The 15,850-nt window shown below is 44.6% G+C and overlaps 1 protein-coding gene across 2 annotated transcripts in view; it reads left to right on the forward strand.

Moving 5' to 3' along the window:
- PRICKLE1 (prickle planar cell polarity protein 1) overlaps positions 1-15,850 on the forward strand; it is a 65,685-nt gene that overhangs the window by 40,082 nt on the left and 9,753 nt on the right. The window contains exon 1 of one of the 2 annotated variants that reach the window (XM_030959362.1): positions 10,574-10,813. The exons of the other annotated variant lie outside the window; for it this stretch is intronic. The gene's annotated coding sequence lies outside the window, so the exon portion shown is untranslated. Of the gene's footprint in view, positions 1-10,573; positions 10,814-15,850 lie in introns of those variants that run through there. 2 annotated transcript variants of the gene reach the window in all.

Consider the following 15,850-nt stretch of genomic DNA (forward strand, 5'->3'; position numbering starts at 1 on the left):
CCACTGTCTTCTGTAGATCAGAGAAATCAAGAGGCAGCAACTTGTCCATTGCAGTGATGGCAGCTGACTAATAATGTCGTAATTAGGTACAAAAGTCTTATTTTAGCATCTAAGCTGTAGAGTACTAACTGCCCTCTTCCATTTCCCCAGCACTGTTCATTTTCCTCATTCTGGAAGTCTGATATTCCCCCTGATATATGCGTCGTCCCAGTGGCACTGCTGATGCCATTTGGTCATACATGTGTTGAAGGATCAATCAGTCACATTGTGACATAGTCCAATGGTATCAAGCAGAAGTTGATCTACCTGAAATTTTAAGAAGTCGTCATCTCATTGGGTTTGCTAAGAAATGCTGAGTGCATGCTTCTCACCCTGCTCTACATGCTGGTTTTGACTGTGCAGATTTCTCCAAGTGTAATCTTACCTGTGTGATGGGCAGGGAAGAAGTAAATCCAGCCTTAATCTAAAATACAGGAGGAAGCTCTATGGTCCCAGCACAGAGCCAGTCTGGGTTTATGTGGGCATTCCTTATTTTCTGTAGCCTCATGTTGTGCAAACTAGCTACATAAAACTCCACGAGAGTGGATTTCATTCCTGCTAAGCAGGCCCCTCTCTAGACCTTTGCATGGTAACTAAGTCCTGAAAAAATTTAGGTTTTTTTATCTGACCAGTACACCAAGAACTGATTGAGGAAGGACATTCTTAATCCAGATGTATAATGGCACCATATTGGTTGTCAGTATTTTCCATTCTTGATTCATCCATTTCTTAATTAAACTGTAGTTAACTAGATAGTCTTTTCAAACCTTTTATCTTTTTTCTTTTTTTTTCTTTTCTTTGATGTACCCATTAGGCGCATCTGTTAAGTTCCTTTTTCTGTGCATGGAGCTTATGCAGCAGTCTGAAGGTGAGTGTGGGATATCTGCTGATGAAAGCAAATCATCCAAACCTGAAAAGTGATTCTTGCCCAAATCCCCACCCCGCCCTTTGTTGGAAAAAGTGGTTCTTGCTTTAAAACTTAGTGGGAGACTCAGAGTACCTTCAGAAGACTCGGGTTCTTGTCTTCAGGTGGAAGTGAAGTCCAGGCCAGCTGTCAATTGCATTTACGAAAACAATAATATTATCACTGAATTATCATTGACTCACGAGTTATGCATATCAGAGGAGCATTATGAAGGAGTACCACTGAAGAGAAAGTAGCTGCTGACTGAGGAGGGAGGGGTGTGTGTGTAACACAAAAATCCAAAGATTACGTTAAGCTGGAGAGTCATGTGTATATGGCCATTGTGAAACATTGATTCTCATCTTTCCTCTGCTTACTGATGGTCTGAGAGTTGATCTTGTCCTAGCAATAATTTTTGTAGACAAGTAAGCAACTTGGGAAAATAGGCAAGTATAAAGGGACTAAATTGTTGAAAACTTAAAATAGTATTAAGTATACATTAACATTCTCAGGACTTTTAAAATAGACTCTGTATGTGATGAGTGCCATTTTTCAGACCTGTGAAAATGCCATGTCTTGACAAATCACCTGTCATACATATCTGAAGTCATATCAAGCAGCTCTCACATTCAAAGGTTTCACTTAACAAAAACCTGGTTTGTTGAAAATTGAGTTCATATTGCTATCTCAAATATATGCTTTCAAAACCTATTTTAAAATAATAAAATATTATGTAGTGGAAGAGTTGGATGCTTTTCTCCTGTCTCCTGCTGAAAGTGGTTGAACTTATTTCAGAAATTAATCTTGAACTATCCTTGTGCAAGTGGCCTGACACTTGACTAGATTAGCTCAGCCTCTGTTATTGGAACTGGTAGCTATGGTAAAATGGTTCACTTGATAGTGACTGAATATAAATATATTCTAATATTTAAAAAAATGGGGGCAAAAGTTGTCAATTCTAGAAGCATGCATTGCCTACGGCCATAGATTGCATTAGCACTTACTCACTTCCATTGAATTCTGGTACTCTTTCAAAGTTAGGCATTATTTTTTCAAGGCTATGCACCCAAAGGAATTCATCCTGCTGGGCAAGCTGCTGAGAAAAGCCAGGAGGTGCTGGCAAGCCCAGGTGGGTGTAGCGTAAAGCTCTGCCAGCTGAGTATCAGGTGTCAGGTATTGTAAAGCAGTTGCTGTTTCACAGCTGACAGTACCATGAGGGCTTAGGGATCAATGGATGTTGCACAAAGGTCACTCATGTCAAGGGTACCAGTTGAATGTCTTAAAACAATTTCATTTGTACTGTTTCCTTCATACATAAGGATTTTCAGTACCATAAATAATCAAAAATATTTTGCTCCTAAAGTATCCTTATATATTCTTAAGAGTCTACAAACATTCCTGTAAACACAGATATGGAAAGGAAATACATATGTGTTGGAGGCTCCGGAATTTTCTATAGTAGTGTCATGTTGATGAGATGAAGCTTGATATGTAGGGGATTTAAACTGATTTTCCCTGTTGTAGTTACAATTAATTATCTTGCCAGTTGGTGTGGAAAGGATAATGACTGCTAGCTAAGAAACATAATTAACTGGATTTCTGTTTGAATATTTGTTTAACTATGATTTTCAATATTATCCTACTAAACAAACAGACATAACTTGCATCTCGAACAGACACTGCCTGTACACTTGGCCTTTAAATTCCAGTGCAGTGGAGATGAAGAGAAGGAAAGGAGCATTTTTCTATTTCCAACTACCCAATCCTAAGCATCTAGCTCTGTGGAGAAGAGAATACTATTTCATAGTATCATCATAGAATCATAGAATGATTTGGGTTGGAAGGAACCTTAAAGATCATCTAGTTCCAACCCCCCTGCCATGGGAAGGAACACCTTCCACTAGACCAGGTTGCTGGAAGCCCCATCCAGCCTGGCCTTGAACACTCCCAGGCATGGGGTATATCAAGCCATTGCAGCTCTTTGTGTGCCACTGTCCAGCCAATTCCTTATCCTTTCCAATGCCTGTAGATGGTGGCTCTGCTAGGACTGAGGTTTTTACTGAACTAGCACTTCTTGCCTAATCTTTCTCCTTAGTTTATACCTGGGTATCCATAATCACAAGGGTATTTGGCATGCACCTGGGAAAAGTGCTCTTGAAGCCGTCTTCCTGACTGCCTTTTGATGTGGCTTGGATGTGTCAGTGTAGTTATGATAGCTGACCAGGAGTGGGACCATCCGTCTTGGTGTTCCTCCCTTTCCATTCCTAACACTGACAACTGGGCTCAACTCGTCCTGCAATAAACCAGTTCTGGGAGCTAAACCAGCAGAGAAAAACTAATCATGCTCAGAGGGGGGAAAAAAATTAAAAAGAAAGAAGCAAAAGGAGAAGGAAAAAAACCCCTAACCTCCAGATGAGCATTCTTCACTCTGTTAAGCAGAAAGCCTCTTTTGGTTTCCCAAAAACTGTGCTCAGTCATCCCATTGCCCCCTGCTCCCCAGGAAAAGAAACAGCAAGCTTCAACCACGTGTGTTTACCCCACAATTTATTTTGTCACACAGAGTTAGATTCTTGTTAGTGGGGTGAAGTTTGTACTAAGGGTAAAAGCCCCTTAACACTGATTTTTATTTGTCCAGGCATTTAAATGGGGGATGGGTTGTTGCCCATTTTGGAGTAGTGGGCTACATTACAGTGCTTCCATTGGGAAAAAAGTAAGTTGGATTTTTTTTTTTACCAAAATGCCAGCATATGGAGTTTCCTAGTGCATTTAAGAAAGACATAGGAGTGAAACCTTCATGGCTGTCATTGAAGGAACTTAAGTTAGGTGGATGACTTTTTCTTATATTCTATTTTTTTTTTTTTTTTTTTTTAATTTCATGGTTGGAGAGAATAAGAGGAAGGGGGACATACGAGTATAATTTCTATTTTAAGGCAACACACTGCAAAACTGTGTGTCAGTTCTGGAGTCAGGGTGTGATTTGGATGCTGCGTAGCCCGCTCCAGGCCTTCTTAAGTGTGAGGAAAAGAAATCTTAGACAAATGAAACTACAGTAACAGTAGTGGCAGACTGGATAGAAGAGCAGTGAACCTCTGGTGAGGTAGGAGCCTGCCCAACTTTTTTTGCTGAGCAAGAACTGAGTCTGAGTGTTCCCAGGCTCACCTATCTCAGACAATTATTTAGCCATTGATCGTTCTATGCAAAATACTGAAATACTTATCATATTTTGGTGATGCCTTTTGGTAGAATTCCATGGTCTTCAGTCTTGGCAGCTGATAAATCAGGTAGTGTCTCTTGCAGCTGCTGTCCTAAGGAAAGTTAATAAAGGTGTAATGCATCTCATTACCCACCTGACATTTTTGCATCCTTCTTGCAACACTGTCTGCCTCAAGATTGACCTGCGACACTAATTTGGTAAAAATAAACGAATAGTTAATCTAAGTGTTGTCCTCTCCTTTGTATTTGTAGTGTGCTGTGCATATAGCTTGTGGAAAATGGCAGTGTAGAACTGTGCAGGATACCTATGTCACGGGTTGCTGGATTTCCCTCCTACAAATTTTAAGCAAGAGGAGGTTATCACAAACCTTTGCATATCTCATCCTTGCCTTTAAACTCGGTTTTGTTTTCTCTGGATATAATCCTGCAGGAGCAGTGGTAATCCTCCATGTCAAATTTTGTCTTGACTAAAGTCAATAAATTGGTTATTTTCTAAAGTTCAGGCTATTGAAAAGCATTGCCAGCGACAGGAAAGACTGAGTGTAATTGGAGCATCCCTCACACAACAAAACTGCACTCACAAAGGGTTTTAAATTTGTTTTCAAATACTAGCTCCAATATTTGTTTGAATTATTAGTTTATAATATTACTATTGTATTATTTTTGTTATTATTATTATTATATTATTAGCTTCTTTACATAGGTGCCAGCTCCTGGGTTAAATGTCCCTTTGTCTTCATGTATGAATGTTGACCACAGTAGAAAATCAGAGTTCATGCCATTTCCTTTTTAAATCTAAATAAGTTTTCAAACCAGTTCAGATAAATAGTGAGGATTTCTTTGGAGGCTAGGCCTGGGAGCAGAGCTTGACACAGAGAAGATGACATCATTCACCATCCACACAGGCTTTGGCACAATACTTGACTGAAATTCCCTCAATAAGCAAACAGTGCATTAGCTCTGCAACACCTTCCCATTGCATAATGGTGTTTGTGCTGGGTGTTATTAAAAGCCCAGGTGGTGATTCCACCTGCGTGAGCCCCTGCTACTGGCAGAGCATTGCAGGCACACTTTGTTGCTGCATTGCCTTTGTTGTGCCCTGTGCAGCCTGGGAACGGGGCACTGACTGTCCAGGGGTGCGGGTGCGGTCGGGGAGCCCCACTGGCACCCCACAGCTGGTGGTTGCAGTGGAGCTGTGGGCACCTGGGTGTTTACCTGTGCCCTGTGTGGAGCCAATTATGATAAAATCAAGATTGCTGTCTTCAGAGGAGCCTGTGGGGTTAAGAGTTTCCAGATACAGCAACAGACCTGTTGGTTCAGGAGCAAGTCCTAGCCCGATCTGACAAGGAAGGGCATTTTAATGAAATTTTAATTCTTTGCTGCTGAAGCAAAGTAGGATCTTGGTTTTAGATGTGTTGGTCTTCAACTCTGAGAGCATTAAGGAAAGGAAATAAAATAAACCTCTCTTAGTCAAGCATTCCCAGCACACAGCAGCTTATGCCAGCCAGTCCTCAGGCCATTTATAGCTGGTGCAGCTCTCCAAAGCAAGCAGTAAGCACTGTTTCCCATCTTGGTACCTGATTGCTTGATGCCTCAGCAAATCTATGTACTGCTGGCAGGTGAAAATAAAAATGAGCTATTATTATTATTAGTTTAGTGCTACTTGATTGTCTCCTGATCTGTTACCTGATGTTAATATTTCCTTTGACTTACTGAGGCAGGCAGAGAGAGGGCAGGCTGTTAGGATGACAGGGAATGCAGCAGAGTGGAAACCAAGCACTACATACAATCATAAACCCTTGCTGGGCAGAAGTCATCTTATTCTTATATTTTTAACTTGTTGCATTTCATATGCATGCTTCCTTTTAATCCCTGTATGTCTTTACTGCATATCATCTTTTGTGTTTGACACGTATATCTCCTATGGAGGTGCTTTTCTCCAGATTTTAAATGTTATCTAAATGTTATTTTAAACATTATTTAAAGATTGGCAAAGAGTCAAACTTTGGAGCCTTGAGAAGTCATGAGATGTTGCATCCACGCCCTTTCTTTGCAACCTCAAGAAAGAAAATAAGGAAGACGCCAGTCAGGGGCATGGTTCAGAGGCCTCAATACGTTGGTAACACCCCTGCTTTGCCTGTAATCCTAGCAGCACACAGTGATCTGCTGTTGGTGCCAAACTCCCTGATTTGGGGGGCAGGAGGAAGCAGGGTTGAAGAGGGAGCCGTTTCACGCATGGCTATAGGTGTGGAGTGGCACAGAGAGGGGTGGCCTTTGCCAGGGGGCCCATTGAAGATCTGCAGTGGCTGTAGATAGTGTTAAAATTGTGCAAACTGTTCCCATCTATGAAGACATACTTCCACACTCATAACCTGGAGAGGAAACCTAGGGCTGGGTTTGACAAGATGTTTAAGTATCTAGAGGTGGATGTCCATGGGGGTTTCTGAGTACACCAAGGCAAACAAAGTAAAGTGCTCTTGGAGGTCAGGCCATTTTTATACACCAGCTAAGCAAGTGTGTGTAAATAGCCAATTTTTCAGAAGAGAGAGGGAGAAAGGCTGACAATTCCATTTCCACAACAGTCCAGCTCACAGGAATCAGTCATGGTTTTTCCTTGTGCTAACACTGCAAGTCTAGGGAATAAGACCAGTATTCTTCAGTGGATTCCAATAGATCATCTCAGATCATGATGAAACTGCTTCCCTTATTCTGGTCTCTGCTCCCTTGGGGCATAGACCCAGGGCCACTGGGAAGGACCTTGGTGCTGTAAATGCATCCTAGAGCTCCCTGTGCTGTGCATTCAGGGAGGACCATACATGGTCAAGTCATCATCCCTAAAATTCCTGAAGAGCGTACCCGCCTGTGTCAGACATCGCTTTGATTTGTGCATAACCACTGCTTAGGGAGCAGTTGTAATTCCTGCTCCGTGGACTCCTGTGCTGTCAGATATGTGGAAAACTGTTCCTGCTTTATTTGAAAATACAAAACCTGGCTTATTTTAGAGAGTTTTCTCATTGATTTCTCTGAAACAATTATTACTGAGATTTTTTTTGTTGTTTTGTTCTGGTTTCCATTCACCTTGCTGCATGCTTTCACCTTTCATAGCTGAATTGTAACTTTTTGCTTTAAATGAACACGTGAGATGATACTTACAGTCTTGGGATGGAGGTGGTGATCATTAGAGGGTGACGATGTAGATGGTGAACTCCTCTGTTTATCCACAGAACCAATCAGGCTTGAGAGGTGGGTGTTGTGCCACTGTTCTACCTGGAGAAGCTGCCTCTGAAGCACAAGAGGTTAATTCATTTTTCTGCTGCTTGGTCTCCCTTCTGTGACTGCCAACAAAGGTAGCAATTACCAGTGTCATCTGAGGGGATGTTCCCTGATCTGGCTAATTTGAAACTGGGAAACCACACTGACAACTCAGCAAATTTCTTACAGGCCAGACAATATCCCTGACTACCTGGTCAGTAGTACAAGAAAGTTGTTACCTAGACTAAATTTGTGCTAATACCTTAGGGCAAAAGGTTCCATATCCATTACAGGTCCCTTGAAGCATTTGGTTGTTTGAAGGATCAGCTCTACCCAGATGCAGTCAAGAATGTGGAACATGTTGAAAAGGGCGAGTCAGTTTGTGCCTGTCTTTTTAGCTTTTATTATTTTTTTCAGGCAACTTCTGTGGCATAGTTTGCACTTCACATAACGAGTACGTATGCTGTCATATTTGTTGTTTGAAAATAAAGAAGAAATCATAGCAACACATTTGTTCTTGTGGAAGCAGCTGAAATCAAAGGAGGCAGTTCAGGAATGACTTTCACAATTTGCAAATGCCTAAGGGGAGTTATGATAGCTGTTTCTTTAGCCTAACGTTCAAGGATACCATAGACTCAAGTGTTTGAGCACAGAAACACAGCAATCTGAGATTAAAAAAAAAAAAGGAAAAATAACTTACTGTAAAATAATTGACTACCTGAAATAATTTAAAAGGGCTTTAGATGGATTTAGCAGAAGTTGTAGTGGGTTTTTCATTGCTGGTACTTTTAAATGAAGATAAAGTGTTTTGTTCATGCAGACAGGAAATGTAGAAAAATCTTATGAGCACATTAGTTCAGATGAGAACATCACAATGATTAGTTTTGGCCTGGTAATGGGTAAGTGCATTGTCCAGAACAATACAGTAATTTCTGTGCTCAAGTCACAAAAGTTCAGGACAAAAAGAAGAGCCATGTAGCCAACCATCTCTGATACTTCAGTGTCAAGGAAAGCATTAGCAAAATGGGGGACAGCTTGATTTTCCAGCAAAGTGAAATTGTCCTTTTTGGCTTCAGTAGACTCTTGGTCATGAAACTTCGCAAACTTACCTGCAGCCATTGAGCTGGTTCTGCTGCAGAAGTTCCGAAAGGAGATTCTAATTTTTGCAATTTGCTGTGCAGAGGTGTTGAGCTCCCCTCAGTGTGGGGAGCTGCTGAGAAAATGTCAGGCATTTCTGGAAAAAGAGTAGACAATATATGCAAATTGTTGGTATTTATTCAGTCATGTAGTGGGGGAGAATAAACATTATTCCTGACATTTCCATTTTTGATTAATGATGAATGGAGCTGGCAGATGTTCAGCTGGCCGCCAGATGGGGTCTGCTCAGTCCAACAAACAGAATAGGAACAGTCTGGATCTCCTAAAGCCAGCGCAGACAAAAGCTCTGACAAAATCTCTAGTTCACCCAAGTGATACGCCAATTTTGACCTCAAAACGACTAAGCTGTTTAAGAATGGAGGCAGTACAACCAGCGAAACTGCTTATGGAAGTGAAATGGGATGTGGAAGGATGGGAGCTGGTTAGTTTGCTGGAGTTCAGCAGGTTTTTTCCTGCCGCAGGAGGCACAGACTGCGGCTTTGATTCCCTGTGGCTGGAGCTGCGCGGGGCCCTGTGCATTTACCCTCGGTACAGGTGTAATGGTCCTGTCTCTGGGCACAGATCCTCGCTTGCTGCTGGGAATTGCCTGCCTAGAGCGTCGTTAGCCCGGCATGGGCTGTGCCTCTCGGGATCAGATAGCCCGGCCTTGGTCCCGGTCCCCCGGCCGGCCGGTCCGGCTGCCTGCTCCGAGCCATGGGGAATCAGCCCACGGGAGGAGCTGTGGAGGCTTCACCCGGCTCGCCATGAGACTGGCGAGTGCCCAGCCGGGGGTCGGGGGCAGCCCGCGGGGAGGGGGTGACAGTGACAGTGCTGAGAACAGGGGCGCTGCTCTGAGCGCCTCCTGTACCCGTCAGCACCGGCTTCCTTCAGCGCACTGCGGGCAAAGCCATTCAAATTTACACAAGTGAATTTAAACCCATGCAAATCCGGTTCCTGGGGGAAGCGATAAGTGTCTGAGAAGTGCCCCCTCGCCGTCCCGGGCAGATGAGCCGCCCCCGGCTGCGGGAGCTCGGCGGGGAGCTCGGCCCGGGGTGCGGGGGCTGGGCCGCCGCTGCCCCTCGCGTCGGGGCTGTGTGTGCTGCCGCTCTGACCCCGAGATGCAGCGCGAATAAATTCCCTTTGATAATGACTTCCCCAGGGAGACAAAGAGCGGGAGGGAAGAGGAAATTTGACCGCGGTGTTCACGGTTACGTTGGCGGTGCCGGGGGGAAGCCGTCCGCCTGCCTTTGAAGCCGGAGTACCCGCCTCTCGGGGCTTTTTATGCCTACGGGCCTGGGGGAAGTGGTAAAAGCGGAGGCTGGCAGCCTCTTAGAAAATGCCCCGGTGCTACTTCTCTGGGGCTGGGATGCCTCTTTCCCACTTGGAATGTGCCAAGGGAGGCAGTGATGGACGGCTGCTCTGTGCGATACTCGGCTTCAGATAGGGTTTATTGTTTTTATTATATTTTTATTATTCATGTACAGAGACCTAGAACGAATGTTTTCCCGTCCTGGACCGAGTCCTTCCCGTCCGGGTGCGCGGGGCGGCGGGGGCCGGGCCGGGCCGGGTCAGCCCGGGGCGGCCGGAGCGCGTCCAGGGTGGGGTGGGAAATCTATTTCGGGCGTAAACACGAACAAAAGCACTGTAGCCAAACCGTGTGTCCGTCGTGTCCTGAGCGCAGAATTTATCGCTTCTGCAGGCGCTCGGTCCCCTGGGTGGGTATGCGGCCGGGACGGCGACCCTTGGGGGCGGTGGCAGGAGACGCTCCCCCTTCCCACACTCCTTTCCCCGCCTTGGGCAGCCCTTTGAAGGAAGATCGCTGGCGGGAGCGATTCCTCCCGCCGCCTGACGGAGGAGCGGTGAGGGGCGCGGGGGGTCGGCGGGAGCTGCCGGTGCCGGTCCGGGGCGGAGCGCGGGGAGGCCGCTCCTGCTGGCCCCCGGGCTGCCCCGCCGCCCCCGGGAGGGGACGGGGCGGCGCAGGGATCGGTCCCGCTGCGCTCCCAGCAGGCGGGACGGGAAAGGAAGCGGCGGCGCCGCCCGGCAGGGACAGGGCTGGAGCAGCCCCCGCCGCCCCTTGCCTCGGCGGGACCGTGCCTGGCGCTGGCCGCTGCCCCGGGAGGAGCCGCGGGAGCCGGTGCGGGTGTGCGGCTCGGTGAGCGCCGGGCGCGGGGAGAAGCTGCCGCAGCGCGGGATCGGGGTTGCAGCCGGCATCGCCTCTCCTGCGCCGGCTCCGCCGCAGCCTGGCCGCTGCTTGGGTGCCGCACCGAGGTAATTTGTGGTGACTTGTGTCCGCTGTCCCTGGCGGCAGCGGCCCCGAGGGACAGCGCGGACGGGAGGGGCCGTAGCTGCGGTGCCTTTGGGCATCCGGCTCCAGAGCGTGGGGACCCGGGATTCTGGGGTGCCCCTGACCCGCCTTATCGTCTCTGAAACTTGCTCGGGATGGAAAACCTGTCCTTCAGGGATCTCTGCCTGCTGAGGAAGGCACCGTTCCGGCTCCTCCGAGATGGGGGCGTGGGGCTGTCAGGGTATACGGGGCTTGGGCGCAGAATTTTTTTACTTTTCTATTTTTTTACAATTCCTGTCTTGTGACTTATTGAATGCTTTCTTCAAGTGTTTTCTCTGGAAACTTGTCTCAAATGAGGGCTGTGAGCCCTAACAAAGAAGGGTGTTGTTCGACAGCCAACAGGTGATGGGGTGAAACCTGAGTATATGTGTACATTGGAGTAAAGTCTGGCTGCTGTTTAAAATAGAATTTTAAAAATCAATGGGAGACTGTAAAAGGCAAGATTTCCGTCTTTCTAAATCTGTACACCCTCTTAAGGAGAGAAGGGGGGGACCATCCGTGAGAATACCTCTTTCTCGGCTGGAGGTTTGGGTCTTGCCTCACTGCAGCGTGTGCTTCAGTTTCCATCGGCGATGTGCAGAGCCAAGGATAACACGGCCAAATCAGATGTGGGCATGGGGCGATGCTTTGTCACGGGGCTTCCTCCTTTTGCTAAATGCAGGTAGCCTGCCTTTGCAGTACGGCTCGTAAAAAAAAATACCGTGAGAAGGATCGCCTCACTTCCACTTGGAAAAGTGGTCTTGGCGCTAGGATGCTAGAGGGGGAAAGCAGTTAACTCCTCTGTTGCTCCTTGTATACTGGCTAAAAAAAAAAGGAAAACAGTTCTTCTAGGGCCCATCTAGAATGAATGGCTTTTGAATGAACAAGTAGACTGGCTCTATTCCTTCCCGACTGCTCTGGGTAGTTCATTACTCAAAAGGACCCAGCAGCTGTGTGCTGGTGCTGATGCAGATTCTCCTTATCAGTTCTGGATCCGCGTTTCCCACACAGAGAGCTACAGAGCTCACCGTAGGTATGTTATTTGTACTGGAGCTAGGGAATGGGACTTCCTGATCGTGTGCATAACACACACTGGAAATAGGCTTTGAATTATTAATAGTTACTTTATGGTGGTTTATTGTTGTTATATTGTGCCCTTCCTCTTCTAATGTAGTTATCTTGCACCAGAGATTAAATAAGCAGGTGAATGGGCTGACCGTGCTAATCTTGAGTCGTTGAGCCTTCATTGTGAATGGATGCATGTGATATGCATCTTGTATCCCCTATAGCCTTGTTAACAAGCCTTCTAACAAAAAAGTTGTTAAAACAATTTGCCCTGCAGGACAGAGTAAAACAGCAGGGGGTGGGCAAGGAGATGTTTGTCTAACTTTGCTTACAAATCGTGACCTCTTCTATCTGGTCAGGGGGAACATAATCAGTGAGCTGGAAATCCTAGCATGGGGATAACCTTCATATAGGCTTCAGCAACAGCTTTGTTCTAAGTTTGATATCCCAGTATTTTGTGTACCCATAGCTTTGTAATTAGGAGTGTAGTTTGTCTTTGCCTCTAAGGAATTTGTCATATGACTGTTTTAATTCATCAGTGGAAAAAACACAGTAATTGCTTTTCTTTTCAAATCAAATTTAGCTGTGTAACTCAATTATGTTATTCATAGTTGTCAACCTGCCAGTGAAAAACCTCCTTGTAGACTATAAAGCCTTTTTTGAGAGCCAGTATTTGAACAGAGCTGAAACCTCAAAATGTTCCATGGTCTTTAGGAAAGCAAAGCAAAACAACACATCCTTGCTGTGTTTTGTAGGTGTCATGGCAGGAGTAGAAAGACCACCTTTCTAGTCATCCCTTGGAAAGCACTTATTTTTTCAGCTGTTGTTTATATTCATTTGAATCCTCCTTAGGATGTAATCATTTTAAACAGATCACTTTGAAGGATGAGTGAGGCTGGGGGGCAGGGAGGAAGAACCCTTGTAGTTTTAAAATGCAAACCAAATTACACTTGAACAGGAGAGGAAGAAGAACTCCTAAACAAGCAATTGCTAAAATACTTCTTCAGATAGCCTGCTGTTAAAATAGGCTGGATTAGAAATCTTCTTCTCAACAACCTCACAGTATTTATGATGTGGCTCTATTTATATGTGGTGTGTTGTCAATCATTTTATAGCCAGATTCACATTCATCCTGTGGGAGCTTTTTTTTTAAGTGAATTATGTCCTTTGAGCTGTCCTAATCTCGGTTCCTTGAGGTTTGTGGATCTTGCTTTGAACATTTCTAATTACTTTATCTGGGGAGGAGAACCCTGACTGTAAAGTTGCATTTTACATTTGGAGGTAAGATGTATTTTTCTTTTATTCTCTATCAGACAAACTTTCCAACTGCCCTGTGTGACTGGAAACTGGACCTGTGGGTCTGTGGTTTCCTCTTGTTAGAGCTGGTGTGTGTGCTTTCTGAAAGGGATGTGTCAGAGGAGGCCAGGCAGGACCAGTCTGCAGAAAAGCTGCCTTGTCTCTCTCTTACCAGTGCCTTGTCTTTCTTAGGAATTAGGCAACACTCCTACACTTCTGTATCTTTGCTGTGCTTAAGATCCTGACCTTGTGCAGTGCTGCTTTGTTCCTTGTGGGAGTAGTATGTAGCCTTAGTGTTCAAAATACTCAGAAAAGTTAATGTCATCATGCATTCAGATTTTGTGTTGTTTTCTTGTCTTTCAAGAGAAGTTGGAGAAGTTAATCTTTCATCTTGTGAAGAGAGGGTTTTGAACAATTAGTATGAAGCAATTACTCAGTTACTTGGTGTGCTTGGAGTGTTGGGTATTGTGAGAACAAGGCAGGAGTACACTCTGCTCAAGTGCCCAGGCACTGCCAGAGCTGAACCTGTCTCTGCCTAAATTATGTTTCAAATCTGCTTCCTGTGGGATGTAGTTGAGGTCATGCTGCCTAATGAAATATTGTCAAAGGTGTTTAACCTACTGACTCCTTTTATTCCTGGGATATTGGGCAGGAGTCAGTTCTTGGAAAGGAACCATTTGACCAATACAAGTTCTTGCAATGCCCTAAGAATTGGAAATACCAGCTGAGGTGTCAGTGAGTGGCAAATTATTGCAAACCAGGCATCTGCCCCTTTCTAAAAGGAAATGGTAAAATCTGTTGCTCAGGTCATCTTGGAAGGAATTCAGCTTCTCAATGATATTCCTAGTGACTTTATATATAAGAATTACTTGGATATAGATGATGTGTGACACAAGCTGCCAAACTGAGTATCCCTATCCATCAGCAACAGTGAACACTGTTGCCTTTTCTTTCTAGAGTGATTTCCTAACTGCATCACATTATTCCTCTATCCCTCCTTCCTCACACCCCGGTTTTATTCAAGCAGTAACAAAAACATAGCTGATGCATGACTTTACTTCCACCAGTAAGTGGGAAGGGGAAAGTTCTGTATTCCTTGTCTTATCATTTGTTCTGAGAGCAACTAATTCAAGGGATGTAGTATGTACCAGGAAGCCTATCTTTCTGTTTCACATACATAGGATTGAGCTTTTAGGATTGAGTTTGATTATACTTACCTTCCTTGAGAAAGACTGTAATATGGTGATATTAAGCTCAGAAACTGTTGTGCTAACCTTTAGTTGTTTAACTCGAGTAAGATTTCAGACATGTGCCTGACAGCTCACCAGCTTTCCAGAAATAGCCCATTCTCAGAGGGAAAGTTGGCAGGTTTGCTTGCACCTTCAAATATTAAATTAATCTCCTATTACAGTGCAGCTATGAAGTGTGTTGGCATCTTAGCGGTGCACCAAAAATAGTGGGTATGTTTTTGAAACAAAGTTTTTGAAGTAAAGTTAAACAACTTAGTTTTTTGGAGCACTAGCCCAGTGGAAGAGTTAAGTAATCCCATCTCTTTTTATGGGCTGTGGGAATGTATAGACATATTGAAAATAGGGCTAGATAAGACAATATACTGGATATTATAATTTCTCTGAGTTTATAGCTTTTGGATGCATATGCCCACTTTTTATGGAGCAGGTTTGGGTTTATGTGCTGAGTTAGCAGAACCTGGCACTAACCAGTGCCTCACGGTTGAAGGAGAAACTCCTGTTGAGTAACCAGCAGAATATTTGGGTCAGCAGTCTTAAGTCTTCCACCCATGATGTAGGAGCAACTTATTTTCTGTAAAACAGTGGTGATGAGACTGGAAATGTAACGTAGGACCCACCAGAAGTTTTTAGATTGCTCTTCTCATTAGACCCACCAGCAAGGTTTATGTCAAGGAGATCAACATTTTCTACAGCTTGGATGTAGCACTCACAAAATTGGATGTGGGTTTAGATGAACAGGTGAGCGAATGTCCTAAAACAGGGAAGGCACAGTTCACACATAATGTGGTACCGTAAGAGCAAGCTTGTCCCTGCCCCAAGAGGTCAGGATATCTGTTGTGTTGGGACAAATCCTCTGTGCTTTTGGTTATCTGTATGTCATTGACATGCCTCATCTGAATTTCCTAAGAACTTTTGCTAGAATTAATACAAGACATGTATCTTGTTAAGCTTTTTACTGTAGACTGCTGCGGATCTTGGTGAGAGCTTTCTTTGCCAGTTGTGACTCAAAACAATCCCACTGATATTAAGCTTTGCAGGCTTCATGAATCAACAAAATCATCTCCCTGTAGGGTTTTAAATTGACAGAACAATCATGATGTATTTTACAGAGACTAATCTGGCATAATTGGATTTCAGATATTTAACAAGACCAACGCCCTTCCGCTCCCATCCAGCCCTACCAAAATTCTCAGAGGAATCCAGCAGATGCTCTGTGCCTGCCTTGTGAACAGCAGGATGCTACTTGCACAACCATCTTTCCCCGATAACTTTTGTAGTTTTTGACAAGTGTTTGTCATGTCTTTTGTTTTACTAGGTTGTAATGACTTCAGGAAGAGCTCGTGTCATTCCTGTTGTTAGTACCTAGTCAAT

This window comes from Camarhynchus parvulus, chromosome 1A, assembly GCF_901933205.1.
Source record: "Camarhynchus parvulus chromosome 1A, STF_HiC, whole genome shotgun sequence".
NCBI classification, from domain to species: domain Eukaryota; kingdom Metazoa; phylum Chordata; class Aves; order Passeriformes; family Thraupidae; genus Camarhynchus; species Camarhynchus parvulus.